Source organism: Papaver somniferum, chromosome 4 (genome assembly GCF_003573695.1).
Source record: "Papaver somniferum cultivar HN1 chromosome 4, ASM357369v1, whole genome shotgun sequence".
Classification (NCBI taxonomy): domain Eukaryota; kingdom Viridiplantae; phylum Streptophyta; class Magnoliopsida; order Ranunculales; family Papaveraceae; genus Papaver; species Papaver somniferum.
In genome coordinates this window covers 50,057,547-50,078,278 of record NC_039361.1, presented here as the reverse complement: position 1 = coordinate 50,078,278, position 20,732 = coordinate 50,057,547, and the positions used below count along the sequence as shown (strand labels likewise).

Here is a 20,732-nt window from a genome sequence, read left to right as displayed (position 1 = left end):
TTGGACTTCAAGCGAAGAAGTTATTGACAAAACAAGACTTGCATGAAGCGGGTACGTTTGCTGGCGTGGCGTGATGATAGTGCAAAAGCGCTGACGTGTCACTGCTGACTGGGATTCATGGATGACGTGGCACCCGAACGATGATGATTTTTGCATGGAAATTCGTGGCATGATTTTTGAGCTTTTGACGCACCTATCTCAATGATAAAACACGATTTTTTTACACGAATCCCCTTAGTCAGTGCCAATGTTTGTACTCATAAATATTTCCAGGCACTAAACACGATGATTTTTGTTTATGGTGAGGAAACACAGGGTTAAAAACATGAAACAAGCATAAAGATAAGGGACACGAATTTTAGTGGTTCGGTAGAGTTTGCCTACATCCACAGACGAATCCCCTTAGGGAGTGATGTTTTATTGATAATAGAATTACAGTGGATTTTTTCTCTATTAGCTCTCTTTTTTTCTCCATCAGAATTACATTTCCCTCTATTTATATAATTGTGAATCAGGGTCTCCCCCTAATTGTCATGTAGGAATAAATTGTATTAAGTTTCCATGCATGCCTCCTAGCTATGCTCTGCGTGCCTCCTGGCCATAAACTCCCTGCATTAATTCTGCATGAAACTCCCTTCCTGTATTAACTCTGCATGAAACTGCCCTGCATGCCTATTGACTTTCCATGCATGCCTCCTGGCATTAATCTGCCCTGCATGCCTCCTTGTATTGATTTGTGGGCCTCCCGTGTATTTTATACACAGTACAAACATCTCCCGCTCTTAACCTCCAACTTGTTGGGAGTTAAGAATTTTGTTTTTCCTTCGCGTCGATCGTCGATGACGATATGTTATGTTCAACCTAAATTCATAAAACATATATTCTACTGATCTACACCTTGAGAGTGTACTTCTTGGTGCCGGTGAATAGAATATGGTGGTAGAGCGTACACATTATTCGTGATATTAGAAAACCATGGGATAACAAAACATACTTGTTACTCTACAATGATTTATAATATGTTATTGGCAGGATAGATGGATATGGTGATTTCATGATTGCTTAGTAACATGAAGGATTCCCTAATTATATCTTACTATTATTGTTGTAGTTAATAAATAAATCCCTTTAGTTTTTGCTTTTATTTTTACTTTGTTAATCTGAATAACATCTTAATTACACAACTCCATGTAGGAGCGATCTTTACTACCATTATATTACTTGTTATTGTTATTGGAAAATAAATAATTTAATTTATTGTACTTGTGGAAGACATCATGTTATCTAATGACAAAAAGAATATGAACATCAAAAGATGAAAGTCTTGGAAGATGAGTGGTAAGGAAGTATTCAATGAGGTTTTTTACGAAGCTATCAATAAAATTGAGAACATATACAAAGTTGTTAAACTAGGGGAGAAATCCTCGTAGAAATGGTTGATGTTAGTGTTGAATAGGTGTCCAGGTAAAATCCGTAAAGATTTAAAGGTTGGAATCCTTGTTGGATGTATGATTTGGATACTGATATTCTTGTACCTAAATTAATTGAATTGCGATATAGTTTGAAGAAGAATCTGAATGACCCTCAATATGCTTACAAAGTTTTTCTTAAGAATTATTCTTATCAAGGTCATGCTCACGACAGATTCGAAGATTTTTTACACCGCACGATATGTATATCCAAGAAAGAATAAACCTTTTCAAAGATTATGTTAATATTGCGTTGGTAATAAATGTCGAGAGAGCAAGTCAGCAAGCAACAAATTCAATAATAGAATATGATAATGATTATTATGAGGCTCGTCTTTATGGAAGATAGGGAATCTGGAAAGAAGATCAACTCCATCTTAAACACTAACGGACGTGTGGTACCTTGGATTTATCTATTTCTCTTAGTTTTTTTCGACTAGAAATTAAGTAAACTATGAGCATTCTGAAAGATTCTCTCTTTCGGTTTAACTAGAAATTGAGAAACTTTTTGGCATTTCAATAGAGGAGTGAAGAAGTTTATGTCTGTGTGTTTTAGGTGTAAAAAAAAGTGAGAGTATGGGTATTTATGTGAGTTTTGAGAGATCAAAATTGTATGGAACTCTCCTAAACCAAGAAATATTCGTTCGAGCACCGCTTTGGTCTCAAAAAGAGAAGATGTGGTTGATCTTTGGGAGGGAATACGAGAAAAAGTGAGAGATCGGTGGTAATATAGGTAAAGTCTTTGACTTTTCAAGATCAAATTCGTAGACATTATTGTAAAACTACTACTATGAATTCTCTGATCTTGTTGAGAGATTACATAGTATTAGAGTCTGTATAACTACTTATTAGAGTCTGTATTTCTAACTTTCTTTGCGAGACAGAGTTAAATATACAGACTATATATTTCTGATACATTGCCAGATATAATTTTATATATTTCATATTCCTGATACATGTGGTAGACGTCAGTTTGCGCTTTTCTCCTTTGACGAAAACTCACCATCAACACTGGGGTTTGAATCTTATTGGTTAAGAGAAACTTATATGTGTCATCAACTTCAACTAGGCATTAGTCTATTAGTTTGAAGTATATCTGCAATTTTGATTAAGATGTCAAAGATGAATTGAAATTTGTGAAACATAACCCATTTTAGGTTGGTGATCTAAACTAGTGGTTACGAAATTCTCAAATTGATATGATTCAATAGAAAACACTTTTCAATATATGGGTTCACCCACATTCTTAGGTCTTAGCATAGTTATCACTAAATCAAAAAACGCGTGATTGGGGGATATCAAAACTAATTGGGGGATATAGATACACGACAAAAACTGGATCCAAATATCAAATCTGGGTCATCCCTTATGTAATTATTTTTTAATTCCTAATCTAGCCCTCACTAATCAGGTTTAGTGGTTAATAATAATTAGTAAAATCTTAAGTATTTGAGGATAGATTAGTGTGTATTTTTATTTGAATTTGTGTGAGTGAGGTGAGAGTAGAAGGAGGGAAAAATATTTTTGAGTGGAAATTTTTTTGTGAAAATGGAAGATGATTGTGAGGAGAGAATTGCAGCTGCTGAATCTTTAGATCAACTACAACAAGAAGCATATCTTCAATCTTCGGTTAATGATAACAACTCACACTTGGACTTATCTGATGAACCAACACCCTTGGAATATGATTTTCGTGAGAATGAAGTGTTTTTTGAAGAACCAACCCAAGAAAGTAAACAAGTTCAACATACAAGCATCCCCAATACACAGGTAATGTTGCTAAGAGGTCGAAAATTTGAATTTTTTTTTGGAAACCACTATTTTTTTCTCTGAAAAAGCTTGGTGCCGGCATACACGTAGTATGAATACCACGCCGGCACCACTAGAACCGGCATAGAATTCATACTATTTCCATGCTGGCGAATATCCCCCACTTTGAAACAATTGCCGGCATGGTTTTCAACCAAAACAATCCATGCCGGCACGCAGTTAACTTTTTACCTACCACCGAATATTCCATGGAATATCCAAACCGGCATGGTTCACTCCTAACTTTACCATGCCGGTACTGCAAGAAAAACATCCACGAGTTAAAGAATTTTGAACTTAAATACCGGTGTGGTATATAAATTATCGAGCGCGCCGGTACCAAATTTCGGCGTGGTTTATAAATTATGTAGCACGCCGGCACCAAATACCGGCTTGAAAACTTACATATAGAATGCCGGTACCACTAGAAAAACATCCAGAAGTTAGTCACTTTGGTAGTATTATACCGGCGTGGTTTTAAAATTATCGATCATGCCGGCGCCATTTTCCGGCTTCGAACCTTGTGTAACGAGCATGCCGGTATTGCCAATTCTGGCATTAATGTTCAAGAAAATACAATGCAGGTACTGTTTAAAATTAGGTCCTTTTTTTCAAGTGCAGTTCTGGAATGCAGGAACACTTTCGAGAATGCCGGCACATGTTTCCAGATTTGGTTGTTTTGGCAGTACTGTCGTCGAGCATGCCGGAACTAGTACCCGACATAGTAATTTAATTTTATTTGGAACTAATTCAATTATTTTTCATTCATTCCTTAGATTGTGACATATATTGATCCAACAAATTCCAAACCGCTTGGTCCGGATACGTCCGAATACTATAAAATGCCTCTGGTATGTTACCAAACAATACTTTTCACCTAGTTTTTAGAACTTTATGTGGGGATTGCTTGTAATGAACCTTATAATCTTCCATTGTTTTCCTTATGTAGGGAATAAAATCTCCAGAGTAAGCAATTGCTTGGGAAAAAGAGACGGCTCTTAAGAGCATGTGTGTATTGGTGAGGAATACCCAACGTTCAGATAATCGTTTTGAGATGGTTTGCGAGAGAAGTGGGCTATACAAGAAGAAGGATAGCTATAAGAGAAGGGTTATGTATATCCAAAGAAGACTACTAGGGTATACAAGACTCATACGATGAAGGATAATTGCCCCTTTAATCTTGTATTCTATCTAAGAGACAAAGAAAAAGAATGGGATTGTACGGTGTGGTTTGACCGTCATAACCACCGGGATCCGAAAGATTTTGTTGGTAACTCCCTAGTTGCGAATCTAAAACCTCATGAATTCGAGGATGTAAAGATAATGACCAAAGCATGTATCAAACCAAGAGTGATTCTCAGAGGCTTCAAGGAAAAGGATGATCAGAACGTTTCTTCTTTAAGTACAATTTATAGTGCACAAGCAACCATTAGAAGGGTGGAATGGTAAGGGAGCACCGTTATGCAAGAATTTGAGAAGACAGTTTGGGATCACAACTACACGAGTATCATTAAAAGAGGACCGTACAATAAGCCCCTTCAAATATTTATTGCACATCCTTTGCTTTCACAATTGGCTCATACATGTTGCGTTGTCCTTATGATGGATTGTACCTACAAGACAAACAAATAAAACATGTCGTTGTTCAACATCGTAGGGCAAACATCGGACAAGGTATCATTCACATTGGCTTGGTGTTTAATGGAAAACGAGAGGGGTCACAATTATCATTGGGCATTACGACAATTGAAATTATTGTTCCCGGAAAATCAATTTCCAAAAAGGTCATCATAACCGATCAAGATGACGCACTAATGAATGATATATCCGGCGTATTTCCGGATGCACAAAATTTCCTATGTACGTATCATATAGGTCAAAATGTGACAAAAAAATTTCATGCTTTGTTTGAACCCTCTAAGGCGGATATTAAGAAGAGAATGGTTGCTCAACTAGAGGAAGATGTTCGCAAGAAGAAACTATCACCCGAAAAAGAATAAGATGAAAGAGAAAAGATTAAAGAGCGACTGGACAAAAAACACGATGAAAATCATAAAAGGTGGTTGGAATTTCTAAAGGATTGGGAGAAAGTTTATTGGACTCTTACCGAGGATATATATGAAAAGAGATTGAACATGTTTATTTCCAAATATAACGAAGTGTATCCAAGTGCCGTCTCATATTGTCGGGATAAATTGTTGGATAAGTTCAAGGAAAAATTTGTGCGTGAATGGGAAAATCGGTATAGACGCTGCGGGAATGAAGTAACTAGTATAGCGGAGTCCGTTCATGGGAGATTTAAAGATCTCATCCAGTCCGGCCAAGGAAACATGGTTACCGTCACCGAGGCAATGGATGAATACTTTAAGACTGATATTGATAGGATCAAGAAGGCCTTTGAGAAACGCTCAATGGAAATGATGACATCACATTTTCGATATGGTAATTTGCTCAAAGGAATAGAATTCAACGTCTCACATTGGGAAATAAAACATATGATTAAAGAAATGGACACTACACCAAATTTAGTGATTAGCAACGGTAGGTGGCAATTGCAAAGTGGGGTCGCAATGTCTATGTGCAAAATTTCGCAACGGCTTTATTTCCGTTGCGCATTTTCGGTCGCAACAGTTTTTAGCTGTTGCAAAGTTGAAATGTCGCAACTGCTAAGAACAGTTGCGAAATTATATATTCGCAACAGTTATATTCAGTTGCGAAAATTTTTTGCAACATAAAGAAAAAAGTGACCGGTCAAAACCAGGTCAAGCACCACCAAAAAAAATAGTAACAAAAACAGGTTTCGACCAGCAACATTCCCCTGAAACAAAATCAGGTATCCCATGTTCATTCGGAACTCAAACTAATCCAACAAAACCATGATGGACTCCATCCATATACACAAAAAGTAAGACATCACAAAAATCATATGAAGGATTGTCATTTTGATATATCTATAAATTCAGTATCATCACAGACCAAGGTGATCTTACAAAATTCTTTAGAGAAAAAGAACTCTCACATTGAAATCCAAATACATAAAACCTGTTCAGTTAAGAGGATGATGTGACCAGATATTTACAAAAAAAGTAGTTTGATAGTATGTCAGAACTCATAATCAATCTCATACACAAGTGAACCAAAATTGCGCAAATTTCAACTTCATTTTTATCTTGAGGATTTGCCTTAATATAGAATGAATTAAAAAAAAAATCTCATGATAAGTCAAGGCTTACCGATGATGTGGTATTAGAATATGCTTTTTGCAGCACTAGAATCTGTTGTTGTTGTGGCCAAGCATTAGAATCTGTTGCTGTGGTAGGTACTAGGAATTCATTGTTGTTTACTGTAATACAAGTTGCTATTGCTGCAGTTATTAAAGAGGCTAAGTGCTAACCGATTAATTAGATTGTACCTTGCAAAGGAGTAGTGGTTAAAAAGGATAACCATGTGTGCCAATCTCATCATGAACCCAAGAACCAATAAGACCAGAATCACTAAGCACACAAAGACGATTATCATTACCTTAGATTTAGGGAGAAGCCTGACAAGGAAATGAATCAGGTCTTGTAGAATCTCTTGAAGATCGCCTATCAAGCCTCCTGAAACCATCAACATACTCAAAAACCACATTGGATGACTTCACTACGTATGTTGAAGCTGGTGGAGGTGGCACAAATGTTGTCATTACCTGTATGTTTAATAATTTCATTAGTTTTGGCAAAGTTTGCAATGAGCGCATGATCAAAAATTGTCCATCAGTGCACGAATTTTCCACTCACCTTATAAGTCATCATGTTAAATAGTGATATCTTTCCACCGGTTGCGGACATTACATGTGTGTCATTCCTTGAGAGAGCTATGCATCGAACTGCTTCTTCAAGGTTGAGACCTGACTCCTGTGATACCATTGGTCATAAGAAGACCATTGTTTGGTTGCCAGTGTTGCGGAACAATGTTGGTGGTTGCCTACAAACCTCAGTTGATTTAGAGAACTTTATTCAGGAACCTCAATTCTTCTAAAAATACTAAAAGTACAAACTGGAAAGAAACGTACAATATTATATATGCAGAGAATTACCTCGCCACTTGGATTTCTATTCACCTTTTGCTAGACTTCCTATTTATGGCAACATAATTTTCTTTGTAAATCATACCTTTTAATTTGTGTAGACCAGTAAACATTGATTGCTTTTTATCTTCTTCTTCTACAGTCAAGATCTTTGTATCTAGAAATCTCCTCCCTGCACAAACAAGACCAACAGAAAGACATCAAGGCCACAATAAAAAAAATAACATACAACTAAAAATACTATGAATTTAAGCTCACCCTCCATGAAATGCAGCAAGTGGAAACTCCCCTTCAGCCACCTGCTCTAACAAAAGAAAATTAAGTAATCTTAGCGAAAGAAAATATCAATAAATCAAATATTACAGACTTAGTGACTCTAGAATGACCTACCAATCCACCATTCACCGAGTTTCTACTACAGTCAAGGTCTTTGTATCTAGAAATCTCCTTCCTGCACAAACAAGGCCAACATAAAGACATCAAGGCCAGAATAAAAGAATTAACATACAAATAAAAAGACTATAAATTTAAGCTCACCCTCTATGAAATGCAGCAAGTGGAAACTCCCCTTCATCCACATGCTCCAATAAATGCAAATAAGTACTCATACCAATAAATCAAATATTACAGACTTAGTGACTCTAAAATGACCTACCCATTGCCACCATTCATCGAGTTTCTTACAAAGTACTATAACCCATAAATCAGGATCAGCTGTGCCTCCAATATTTGGGTCCATAAAAGGGCATACTTTTACAAATGATTTTAAAGGTCTGTTGTAGAAACATCGTAAATCGTCCTAAATTTACCTGTGGGGAAAAATCAACAACCACACCACCTACAAAGCCAGCACGCTTAGCAAATCCTAGGATCAATTCAAGCTGGTCATTGTTTTCAGGGTTAACAACGATATAGTGATCCAAAAAAAGCCCTGCAATGAAATTGCGCCATTTCAACACAGGTCTACATGAAAGATAAACTTAATAAGATGTTAAAAAGAACCAGTTTAAGACATACTTCAATCTCAGTAGTGGATTATGAGAGGACCTATCCATATAGCAAATCCACTGTTTGATTAGCGACAACAAGTACAGATTAAAGTCAGTGAGTAAAGCATTCGAAAAAGAAAAATTGTCCAACTCATGCATGCACCAAAATATATACTATGCTGTACTAATTCTGAACCAAGCAAATAAGCTTTAGAGTATAAAAATGATCCAAAAACAAGGCACATTTCACATAAGAGGTTAAAAGAATTCCAATTTGTACCGCTGAGATGCTAATAGCACCATTAATAACTCCATCCATGAAACCCGTATCCTGAAACCAAAAAGCGACAAATGTTTATAACATCAACTAGTTAATAAACATTGGTAGAAAGAGAAAAGGAACACTTACGATCATGGTAAAGGGTGGTTAAGGTAATCTTTGAAGGCTACCCAGTCCCAACTCCCAACCATTCTATATATAGGCAGCAATGCATCTTCTTTTCAGAACTATTTTACAGCTCAGACTTGTTATTGCAAAGTAAAGTAACAAGACCTGAGATGGTTAAAAGGGACTAATAATAGCAATCGGCATCTACAATTTATCATTTCTTTTTTGGAAGGTACACTAAGTAAGTTTCTAAATATTAGAAGGATCCTACACAAATACATATTTATCAGAAAACGCTTTCAACTTTCATTTGCTGAACATGAATAGGAATCCTACAAATATTTAAAACTCATTTATTCCAGAACTACATTATACAATAATAGCTTTTCAGAACAACATTTGTAAACTTTGAGAAAACTTGAGGCTGGTTGTACTGAGGTTTCAGCACCTATGTCCAATCTGCAGCCCTGAGCTACCTAATCATTAATATTGCAAACTATGACTCACAAATCATTAAGACGGCAATTTGAGTCGAAAATAAACAAGAAGAATTACCTGACCCATATCACTTAGCAATCACCTTCTACTTCCTACTCCAATGCAACATCTATTATCAAGATTCAAAACAAGACTTAGATAGAATTAGCAAACTATTTCATTAGAATTACTAAAAACATGTGGAGGAATTATGATTATCAAACCTGAATTTTAGTGATATGAGAAGAAGAGGTATGTTTCCTAGCTTCATGACAGTTTAGTGCACCAAAGATGAAGGGTGCTTCTGTTTGTTAGTCTTGATAGTAGCCAGAACAACACCTGAATCTTTTCCAGCTTGAATTGCAGTAGCTAACCCTACAATACACCAAATTACCACCAACATAAACAAATCATTAACAAAACCCCTAAAATCTAAACAACAGAATCAAAACAAAACCCAAATCAGAACTCACAAGTACAAGACCAGCGGTTGTTTTTCTTACAAAAGTGTTTGAAGGTGTTAACGTTGTAGAGATTGTTAGGTTCTTTACTGAATTGAACCATTTGATTTCCATTTCCAAACTCTTTGACGAGGAAAACGTCATTCCTCTTCACGATCTCTCAAATCAAAAACCCTAGAAATTTAGGGATTTCACACAAATCAGATTCAATCAAACCCGGAACCAAATATCAAACATAGGGATGAAATCAAGCGAGACACTTTATTATACTTACAAGGAAATGAGAAGTTTAGGGCTTTTCTTCTTCTGTGTGATGCTGCTCTTGAGAGTTTTTGGAGACTACATAAGAGAGACTGAACCCTAAAAAAACTTTTGTATGTAAGTTTCAAAACCCTAAGGGCGAAAAATAAAAAGGTTGGCTTGATTTGGGATTTGATATCTCTGAGATCTTCGAATTTCAGACATGAACGAGAGAGAAAGAGAGATGAGAACGAGAGAGAAACAGGGGGTTAGTCCTCGAGTTATTTCGGGCGAGTTTAGTGTATTTTAAATCTTGGGGATTTTGAGAGAGTGTGGGGAGTTCGAGAGAGTTTGTTGTTTTTGAGTTCAGTGAGTCTGGAGAAATGGAGAGAGTTTGAGAGAGTTTATTACAGAGAGTTTGGGAGAGTTCATTCCTAAACTACCTTCTTCATCCTGCTACAAGTATACATAAAATAGAAGAATGAAAAACTTGTCTTCCTAACAATGTTACTGTTACCACACACATTGAACTGCAGCTCACTAGAAACTGGCTTAGTATAGTTCAAGATACATCCTCCTAACTTCGTGTATAACCTATCCATTACCACTCGTATACGAATAACTACTACTGTTCTCCACATGCTAATTCTGTTAAAACATGTGTACTGTGTTTTTCTGACTGCCACTTTATATATTTCGGTTACTCAAACAAAAACTATTACATAATCTCATCTGAAGTAGCTAGCCAGTGCACATAGATATCTCTTCTTCACATATAGAATAGAAGTTGTGTTAACAACCCATATTAGTAGATAGATGGTCGACTGTATGCACATTTTACAATCTGGAGAGATATCTCTTCAGTACCTTGACTAAGTATGTAATTATCTATATGTAAATGCTTGTTTGAGAATAAATACAACTGACAATTATGCTTTTAATGCTTTTAACTTGTAAGTAAATGGAACATGGATAAAAGCAAATAAGTGCACAGAGCTTAGGATATTTTCTAAAGGCGTTGTTGCGTTAAGTCTAGTGTTAGCATTTCATTTTTCTAAATCCACAAAATTGCGTGAATGCCCTGCTGCGAGTTTGCAATATGTACAAGTGTAGCAGCATAAGTTATGAAGTTGTGAATTCACCATACAGTTAAAGATGAGAATGCGAGCTATACGTTGATATAATCTACCAAAATTAGTGCAAGGGAGGAAGTGGTAATCTTTTTTTTCTTTTTTTTTCCCGATCAATTACAGTGGTCATCTCAACTATTTGGATGATTATATTTTCGCACTGAAACTGTATTTCGATGCTTACAGGGGGGAAACGAGGCTCTTATCTCAACATTTCTTCTAAGTTGCATAAGTATTGTACACCATAGATTGACCCGCCTTGCATACTGCGTCGGGAAAGTGCCTATGTAGAACTTGTCAAGGCTGCCAATGTGCACGTTACACTTACAACTCTTTGCATATTTAAGAACAAACAAATGATGCCCAAATGATTACCAATACAAACACAGATGTCCAACAATCTATAATTCCCACTTTCTCTCCAAAAATCTGTCCATATCCAGGACAATATACTAGTCTGATGTGGAACTTGAGGATACCGCCAATGTGCATGTTACATTTACAACTCTTTAGATGGAGAAGAAAGACCAGAAATTATGGTCGGATTAAACTAATCAAGCCACATACTCACTTGTATGTGCATAAGAAATTTTCATGGTGTAGCTAAGCACATCGTCACACGCAACAAATGTCAATATCACCTTATACAAAACAATCACTACTAACCCAGAATATCCTATCAAAACTTCTACTGTCAGACTTTCCCTAATAGTCGTGGAAAAAAAATAATCAAAAGAGATTCTTATTCATCAGAGAACTGCACCAATACAACATGTACACAGAGCTAGTTATCTAGTATATAACGGTAATCACAATAAAAAAAACCCATCAAATCATGGCGATCAAAGAAGAAGAAAAAAAAGATGAAAACCATACCTGAAGGTGAAGCGATTCCTCTTCTCCTATGTTTTTCTCTTTTCAAACTCCCTCCAAATCTCTACTGTTTTGAGAGATTTGTGTATAGGCAAAAATACACTATCAACTCTCAAGAACTCCCCAAAACAACCAAATCCCTAGCATTCTAGGGTTTTACCACTAACAGGGAGTTCAAGAGTTTTTGTCAAACTCCCCCACGACTAACAGGTGTTTTCTAGGGAGTTCGGGAGACTCTTCTAAACTCTCCCACGACTAACGGGGATTTTGAGAGACTCTTCTGAACTCCCCCACGACTAACGGGTAAAAACCCAACTACACCCAACTCCCCCAACTTCCTTGAGGACTAACACCCTAAAAGAAAGATGAGAATGAGATCGAATAGAGTTTCATTGATAATAATAGGATAAACCTGAGTCAGTTTCACATCTGAATGGGCTGAAATCGATGAAATGTGTGTGCACGAGTCGCACGCGTATAACCTAATTTAGTTGTGAATCGTAACAAGTTGAAACAATTGTGAGTTTTGTAACTAGCGTGAACTGTTGCGAAAATTTTGCAACTAAGATTCGCAACTGAAAATTCGCAACAGGGGCTAAGCTGTTGCGACTTCTAGTTACTAATCCTTGAATTTGGTGTAGTGGGAAAAAGAGATAAACTACGGCAACCGGGTGATGTGTGTATTTGTCCCGACATGTCTTCATTGGGGCTTCCATGTCGTCATATGCTTGTGAAGTATGAAGAAGTTATACCTATTGAGTTCATTGATCCGTTTTGGAAGCAACTATCTTTTGACCCTCCCCCTACGGAAGCTCCCGGATAATCACCATGGGATACAAAGGAGGCAAAGGAATTCTATGAAGCTTACTCACGTGGCAACTCGGCTAGCCGACAAGCATTTTTTATCCAACTAAGTCTAATTACACTCCCATGGATAACACAAAGTGAAGAGCCAAGAAAAGGAGATCCGTCTGGTAGACCACAAACTAAAACGACAAGGGGAAAACAAAGGAAAGAATTGAAAGCAATGAGTTAACGCGAATGTGAAGATGAGGCAAGTAAGAAACGAGACCCAATCGGATGTGAGCTTTCAGAAGCAAGGTTCGGGGAAGCGCTGGTTCCAAAGAAAAGGGGTAGGCCGAGGAAGGAACCACCATCAAGTCAACAACAAACGGAGAATTCCGTATCCACACCACAAGTTGATGAAGTGTTGGTTAAAAAGAAAAGGGGTAGGCCGAAGAAATTACCGCTATCAAGTGAAGAACAAATGACGGATTCCGTATCAACACCACAAGCAGATGAAGTGCCGGTTCCAAAAAAATGGGTAGGCCGACGAAGGTACCCGCATCGACTGAACAAGAACAACAAGTCGAGGAAGCGGATGCCGCACCTAGAGCCGATGTAGCGGAGGTTACAAAGAAAACGGGTAGGCCTAGGAAGGTACCAACAATGATTGAACAAGGTGAGCATTCCGAAGTCACACCCATAGTTGAAGGGGTGGCTTTGCATATCAAAAATGCAAGGTCGAATAAGGAACCTACATCAAGTCAAGTACATCAAGCTGAAAATTCCGAAGTCACGCCAAAGATAAGTGATAGCAAAGGTAAGCGACCAATGCCTAGTCATCAACAACACGATGGTGAAGTAGTCACTTTTAAAAAGCGAAGGTGTAGGCCAAGGAAGTACGGACTCCCAACACATATCGAAGACATTGGAAGTGTAGAGATTGCAGAGGATGGATTGGATATAATTAATCTGAAAATTGGTAATATGAAAATGTATAAGGATTCCCTAAAAGATAAGACTTATAGACATTACCATGCCAAAATAGAGGGTTATGTAGAGCATCCCGAGTTTATTCGCGAGTATATTGTATATACGGATGATGTCGATGGAGATGGAAATTGTGGCTATCATGCCGTGACCGAACAATTAGGAATATTTGAGACGGCGGTTAGTAAAAGGATGACACCATGCCGATACGCTAGAAAGAGGATGTCCTAACAACTTATGAAAAAGAAGAGTTGTTACAAAAAATTGGTAGATGATGACGAAGAGTTTGATAGTTTGCATGCTCGGGTGTTAGGGCCAGAGCACGAGATGAAGTTCCTTCCTACTGAATATTGGATGAAAATGTCGGTTTGTGGGCATCTTGTGGCGGATACATTTAACTGTGTTGTTCATTATTTTTCCCCCACCGAACAAACAGCTTATACGCCAAAGTGGCAAAAGTGCGAAGGATCTCTTAAAAAGAGAAGAGTTATCTTGGCATTCGTAAACGGGAATCATTTCATTATTCTGAAGCTCAAGGAAAATTGTTCATTGCCACCGGTTTGTGCGTTGACTAAAAACAAGGATATAGTCCCCAATCACTCGGAGGAATGGATGAAATTTTATGAGGAGAACCACCAATTGTGGGATGCGTTGAAGCTATCAATTAACCCAAAAAAGGGAGAAATTCCTATTCATAAATTAGAAAGTGATGAAGAGTAATTTGGAAAAGTGTGGTTCACTGCTACGCAACCTTTTGTTTTTTTGGAAGTTTGAATTGTAATCATTAAACCACATGCTATGTACGTACCGGCATTATTTAATTCAAACTTTACAATGCCGGGAATTAATCCCGGCTAAGGAAGTCTTTTCTATTTTATGCCGGAAAATCACCATAAGTACACAGAGATATTAGTTTAAGTTTCGGCGTTGAAAATAACTTCCCAACAATGCCGGAAGTATACACTGATCACTTATATTTCAGGAAAAGAAAGAGTATCGGCATTGTGTAGAAAAGCGTATCCATGCCGGAATTCTAAATTCCTAAAGTGTGGAAAGAAATCAGTTTACCGGCATTGTTGTTACAATTTCGACCGTGCAGGTTTTAAAAAAAAAAAACATAAAAATTGCAATGTTTGACAAAGATTAACCAATATAAATGAAACAAAGATGTTCAAAGTTTAGCAAGACACACAAACAAACATAAACCGACAGTAGATTGTTCAAAGACATAACTGATACTATAAATGAAACATTAACAAACATCTTAGATCACTCGGTCCTTGGCTTCTTGTGAACCCTCTTCTTCGTTTCCTTCCACAAGTCCTTTGCATTTGGATCTTCAATTTTGTCTATCTTTTCCTCGACTGTCTTCATTTCTGCTAGGGTCAGCACCTCTCCTTTCTTGTTCTTGCATTTAAACCAGTTTCCCAATTTCCTAGCCGCGAACGTTGTTGTCATATTTTTCCGTTAGTATGTTAACTTTTATAAGTTTATAGATATACATTCAAATAATAGAAAGTGAACAAGAATTACGTACCAACAACGTGAGGGTCTTTTGAAGTACGAGCACAGTAAGTTTTTCAAGAGTTGTGGAGGGAGGTTCTTCTTGTGGAGGCACTGTTTCGGTGGCCGAGCGTACAATATAAGGATGGGAGTACCTCAAATGACCTCTGAGGAAGCTTGGTCCCGACTCATAACCATTTTACGCCAATTCCCAACCAACCCTATCCAACACTAGTTGTTGTTCTTCCTTTTCATTCCAATGTACAAGTAGAGGAGTTGGTTTGTAAACTACCAGCATATGTTGTTCCTCTGATAGACATTGAGGAAAGTCATGAGAGAATTTGCCATCAGATTTACCCGGAAGTTTTTTCTGTTTGTGCCCAAGTTGGCGCATCACACGGCGAGGGTTATGCATAACAAATCCTTTTGGATGAAACAATGGTTCGTTGTAAAATTCTACATCGTCACGCCTTGCAAAGTGAACTCCTCTTTCGTTCATATATGGGTCAAACACAACATCTTCGACAGAGATAGAGTCCAAAGCCTCTCTCATGGCAAGTAACCGAGTTCTGTTATTGGGCTTCGGTTTATTGTCGAAAACATATTTCTTAGCTACAAGATGTTGTGGTTCCAAACCATATGTTGAAAACTCCAAATATTTGTACTCCTTGAACAATGTTGGGAAGTGTTCATAAGCCGACACCTACGCAAATGAAAGATCGTTCCAATGAAATGTATAAGAAAAGAACTAATTAGAAAACAAAATAACTAGTTCACATTACCTGTAATACAGTGAAATTCCCATTAAATTGACAGGCTGTCTCCTTAGAAGATCTATGCATCTCCGCCAAAAAATGTGCCAAGAAAGCAGTGCCCCATGAATACTCATGAACCTCCTCCAAGGGATCCAAGTATTGTAAGTGGTTCATATGCACCCTGTTACCATTAGAGTCAGGGAATATTGCGATGCCCAATTGGAACAACAGATAAGCAGCGATAGTTTGCTGAATTTGTTCGTCATTCAATTCCTTACCCATCGTATTCCCAAACAAATATCTGAGCTTGACGACTTTAATAGTATTTGTCATGGTATTCTTTAACATGTGCATATATTCTTTAGTCGTTGCCTCGTCCCAACCAAACAACTTTTTAGTCAGCTCATAGATCTTGGACCATTCCAGGGTCTTACCGTGATCTTCTTTCTTAACGGCTTTTCCAAGGATCCCTATACCTAATATTCTTTGGACATCTTCAGGGATAATGGTCATCTCGCCAAAAGGAAAATACATGGTATCAGTTGAAGCAAAAAACCTCTCCAAGAAGAAATTCGTCGTCACTTGATCAGTGGCTACATAGTTTTCTATCGCGGGATACAACCCAGATGCTATTACTGCCGCTTGAACAGCATCACACTCCCCTTCCAAAGACCATGTATCCATTTTTTGATGGCGGAAAACACGGAGGGCTTTCTTGTGGTCCTATAAAAACACACCAAACAAACTTCAATTCACCTGATCATATATAAACAATATAGTAAAAAGATGCAAACGTCTTACATAAGTTAAATATATCCAACGATCCCAAGAGTCCTTGTAGTCAAATAAGAGTTTCAGATCTCTCGGCTGACCCCAGTGTTTGCCATCATTGCGTTTTGGAATCATGTCATATGTTTTTGGGAGGTGCTTTGGTGGGTCCTTTTCCTTTTTCTCATCGGATTCAACTTCAGGTTGTCCTAAGCCATGTGAGGATGATCCACCTGCTCGGGCTGGATCAGGAGGTACAAATTTCTCCCACTCTGCATCATCATCGCTGCTTGTGTCTCCCTCCGGGGGAATATCCATAATCATGACCTTACCACGTTCCGGATTATCTCGTCTACGTCGAGGACGAGAAGACTTAGTTTTCCTTCATCAACAGCTTTTCCCTTTCCTTTGTTCATTTTTGCAGCTTTGGACCTACATACAAAATGAGATTTAATAAAATAAGGAAATCAAAACCGGCATGGCCGTTGAAAATAACGATACTGTCGGCATATGTTCCAGCATTGTAATCTAAAGGAATTCTATGTCGGTTTTACGGTAACGGAATTGTATATAAATAAAATCCCATGCCGGTAATATGGGAATTGTCTACAGAGATTTAACAAAATAAGGTAATCAAAACCGGCATGGATAGTGAACATTACGCTACTGCCGGAAAAGGTGTCGGCGTTGACATTTATAGGTTGCTATGCCGGTAGTCTAATAACTTGCATGCAATAAAAAGGGGATACAGGACATATAAACCGGCATTGTATTCAAATTTAATTGTACGCCGAAACTAAATTGGAATTTCAATTCACTAAATTCAATTTCAAATTCACTAAATTGCAAATTCAAATTTCCTTTTACCTAGTACAAACAATAATCATGCAAGTTTCAATTTGTGTTTTTTATATTATGAAATAAACCCTAAGAATGCTTCAATAAACATAGACATCACTTACCTCATCATCATCTTGTTCAATAGATGCTTCTGATTTCGATTTACCACCAGGAGGTTTGCGAGGAACCATTCTTCTTTGGGTGAATTGAATGGATTTGGTTCGGAGGATGAAACCAAATAATGGAGTTTAGTGGTTTTGGAAGTTCTTTTGGAATAGCGAAGTGAAAACAAAGAAATAGAAAGATGGAACCATTTACATTCTATAACTATCAATTTTATGTAATAATGGAGTTTGTAACCGTCGCATAAATGGAATGAGGGAGTTTGTAACGGTTACAATGGGGGATAATTGGTGCGACAGTTACAATGGAGAAGAATAAGGAGTTAGAATTAGTTGTTATGTTTTTTAAACGTTTTCAATTGGTACGGCAGTTACTCCAAAAAATTTAATAACGGTTGAAAGGTAACAAACCTTCATAATTCCGGCGTTGTCGAACTTTCATATTATATGTCGATAGTCTGACGGATTTAACTGAATTTATGTATATGGTGCCGGCGTGATTTGTTATTAACAATCTATGCCAGTAGTGATTCTTGATTCATTAGTAACGCACTACCAAAAGGTTTAAGCAAGCAAACTGACCCAAACCGGACTTCATATTAATACTAACAAAATAAACTTAAAAACATTAAACACATAAACAACATTCCACATAAAATGAAAGGTCTTAAGCTAATTGCAACTAACATTATTTCTTGTAACGAGATTCAACAAACAAAGCGGCTTTGAAATGCCTAAAAGGCTCTTTTATCCACTTGGTATATGCGTCCTGAGCTTGCCACCTATTCCCTCTGTATCTTGCGAGAAACTCGTCGTATTTGCGACATAATTTTATGAGGGCAATTGTTCGATTCCCTACAAACTCATCTCCGTAATCCATTATGCGCTTCTTGCACTTACCGTCATATAACCTCGACATATAAGGAACATCAGCAAAAAGAACCCGAAAAAGGTTTAAAGGGCGGTGATCTTCCGGCAAATCCGATACTATGAATAAATTTTTGATTCATTCGGTTTCTTCCTCAACATCCGCTTCTATCTTCGCTTGTTTTACACGTTCGTATATCTCTTTAGTTTCTTTGCGATATTTTGCATCTATTGCTGCCTCTTCTTCTTCTCTTTTCCTTTAAGTATCTCTTCTTCCATTGCGGCAATTGAGTTGGTAGTTTGCTCCTTCCTTATAAGTTTTTCTTGTATAATGGCAATTGAGTTGGTGGTGGATGATGATTGATTTCCTATCGGAGTGGATAATTTTTTCTTCTTAAGTTTTTCTTTTTCCATGGAAATGATGAATCGTTAGTTGGTGATTGATTTGCCATCAGAGATATGTGTTGGAGTTTTTTTTTTGTGGAGGTATGAAGTGCAATGGGTGTATCCATTGATTTAAATAAATGAGGACATAACGGCTCTTTTTCCAATTTATCATGCTGGCACTGTCAGTGGATATGATCCCACGCTGCAAATGCTCTTTACTGGTTTTTGGTTTAAAAAAATATCCGTTGGCCATTGAATGTCTAATGCCGGCGTTAAACATAGGAAGTCCGTTTATGCCGGTAGTTGGTGCCGGCATTCTAATGTATATAAAGTCAATGACGGTATTCGGTATATTATACACAGAAACCATAACTTTTTGACACTCAATTCCAGTATAGTAATATATATAAATTCCACGTCGGGAAAGTGACGGTATTGTATTATGTTAACAAAATAAGCCGGAACTGTAATTTATTTCAAATGTAATCCTTGTCGCAGGAAGCACGGATGCACTTAACACGTGCAACAAGCCTTTAAACCACTTGGTGACCCAAGTGGATGAGCTATAGTCTCGTGAGGGTTTACATAGAGATCTACCCACAAAACCTTACCAAAAACTACGCTAAAAACCTAAACAAAAACCACTAAAAACCTAACGAAAAACCACTAAACCTATCAATCTTCTTAAGAAGAATCCGTCTCTGATTCACCCAGCTGATGGTACTCCGTGACTTTGGTTACCATGTGGTTCACTATTTCATCAAACATGAATGCTTCCCCTTTTCCTATAAGTAACGCGCTTTCACGGCTTCATGCTACAAAAATCACGATCCACAAACTCAGTTTTGTTACATTAAAATTGAAAAGAATGGACGGTGTCGAATTAATCATGAAGATGCTTACGAGTTGTTGAGGGGACAATCTATTACGGATAGCGTGCTCGATCCGGTGTTTCATTTTTAAATACTCAACCACCGTATTTAGGATGATGTCGTGTTGTTGCTCGATTTTTTTAGCAGTTCGTCCTTTAGGGTTACTGTAATCGTGAGTAATTTTTTTAAAAATCTTCAACCACATGGAATCCCCAGTATTGTTATCTATAGTTGAAGGACGAGTTTCGGCGTACCATGCTTGGGTGATTGTTAAATCTTCCTCGGAGTCAAACGATGCTATTTGTTGTATATGGGAGTAGGTTATATACTAAGGTATTTATAGATGACTCTTCTAGGGTTTAGGGTTTCACAAAAACACACGAGTTTTGGGCAATTGGGTCCAAGTATTAGCTCTCTTTATATAGAGAAAAACCTCAATAGCTAGTTTTTTTTTAAAACAACGGTACCGGCATTAAATCCAATATGAATTACGACGCCGATACCTGTTTCCGGTATTGCTGATTGTTACCAATCAATGATGGAAGTTGACATTTTATTTACAGAGACTGAGCCAAATCTGTAGTTTATGCCGGCACGGATACAATAACATCGTACAAATCTGTTGACTCCGAGATTCCAGACGACGTCTTCGAAGATATTCGCGAAAGGCTCAAAGGTTCCGCAATTGTTGAAAAGGGATGGCTTACTAAATAGGAGATCATCTTAAACCAAAAGTTCTCAATTACCATGTTTTGGTATGTTTTAATTTAAAATTTAAAATATAATGTAATAGATTATCTAGGAATGAAAGGAGCATTCGTAACCTATTTATAAACAATATCGACATAGTATATTTATCAAAATCCAATGCCGGAATTATGCAAAACTATGCAAGAGTAAGAAAAACATAATTCCGGCGTAGATTCAATAATTTCTTTAG

General features: G+C 37.3%; 1 long non-coding RNA gene across 3 annotated transcripts; it reads right to left on the bottom strand.

The window, feature by feature from the left end:
* Positions 1-6,351: 6,351 nt before the first annotated feature.
* LOC113273861 lies at positions 6,352-9,570 on the bottom strand. 3 transcript variants are annotated; one of them, XR_003322641.1, is made up of 10 exons: positions 9,426-9,570; positions 9,280-9,331; positions 8,617-8,667; positions 8,365-8,414; positions 8,157-8,278; positions 7,738-7,798; positions 7,606-7,646; positions 7,433-7,519; positions 7,058-7,244; positions 6,352-6,966 (listed from the first exon to the last, which is right to left on the bottom strand). It is a non-coding gene; the product is annotated as an uncharacterized LOC113273861 (long non-coding RNA). The 3 variants fall into 3 exon arrangements; XR_003322640.1 differs by having other exon boundaries at positions 8,365-8,667; XR_003322639.1 differs by lacking the exons at positions 9,280-9,331; positions 9,426-9,570 and having other exon boundaries at positions 8,365-8,962.
* Between the last annotated feature and the right edge of the window lie 11,162 nt (positions 9,571-20,732).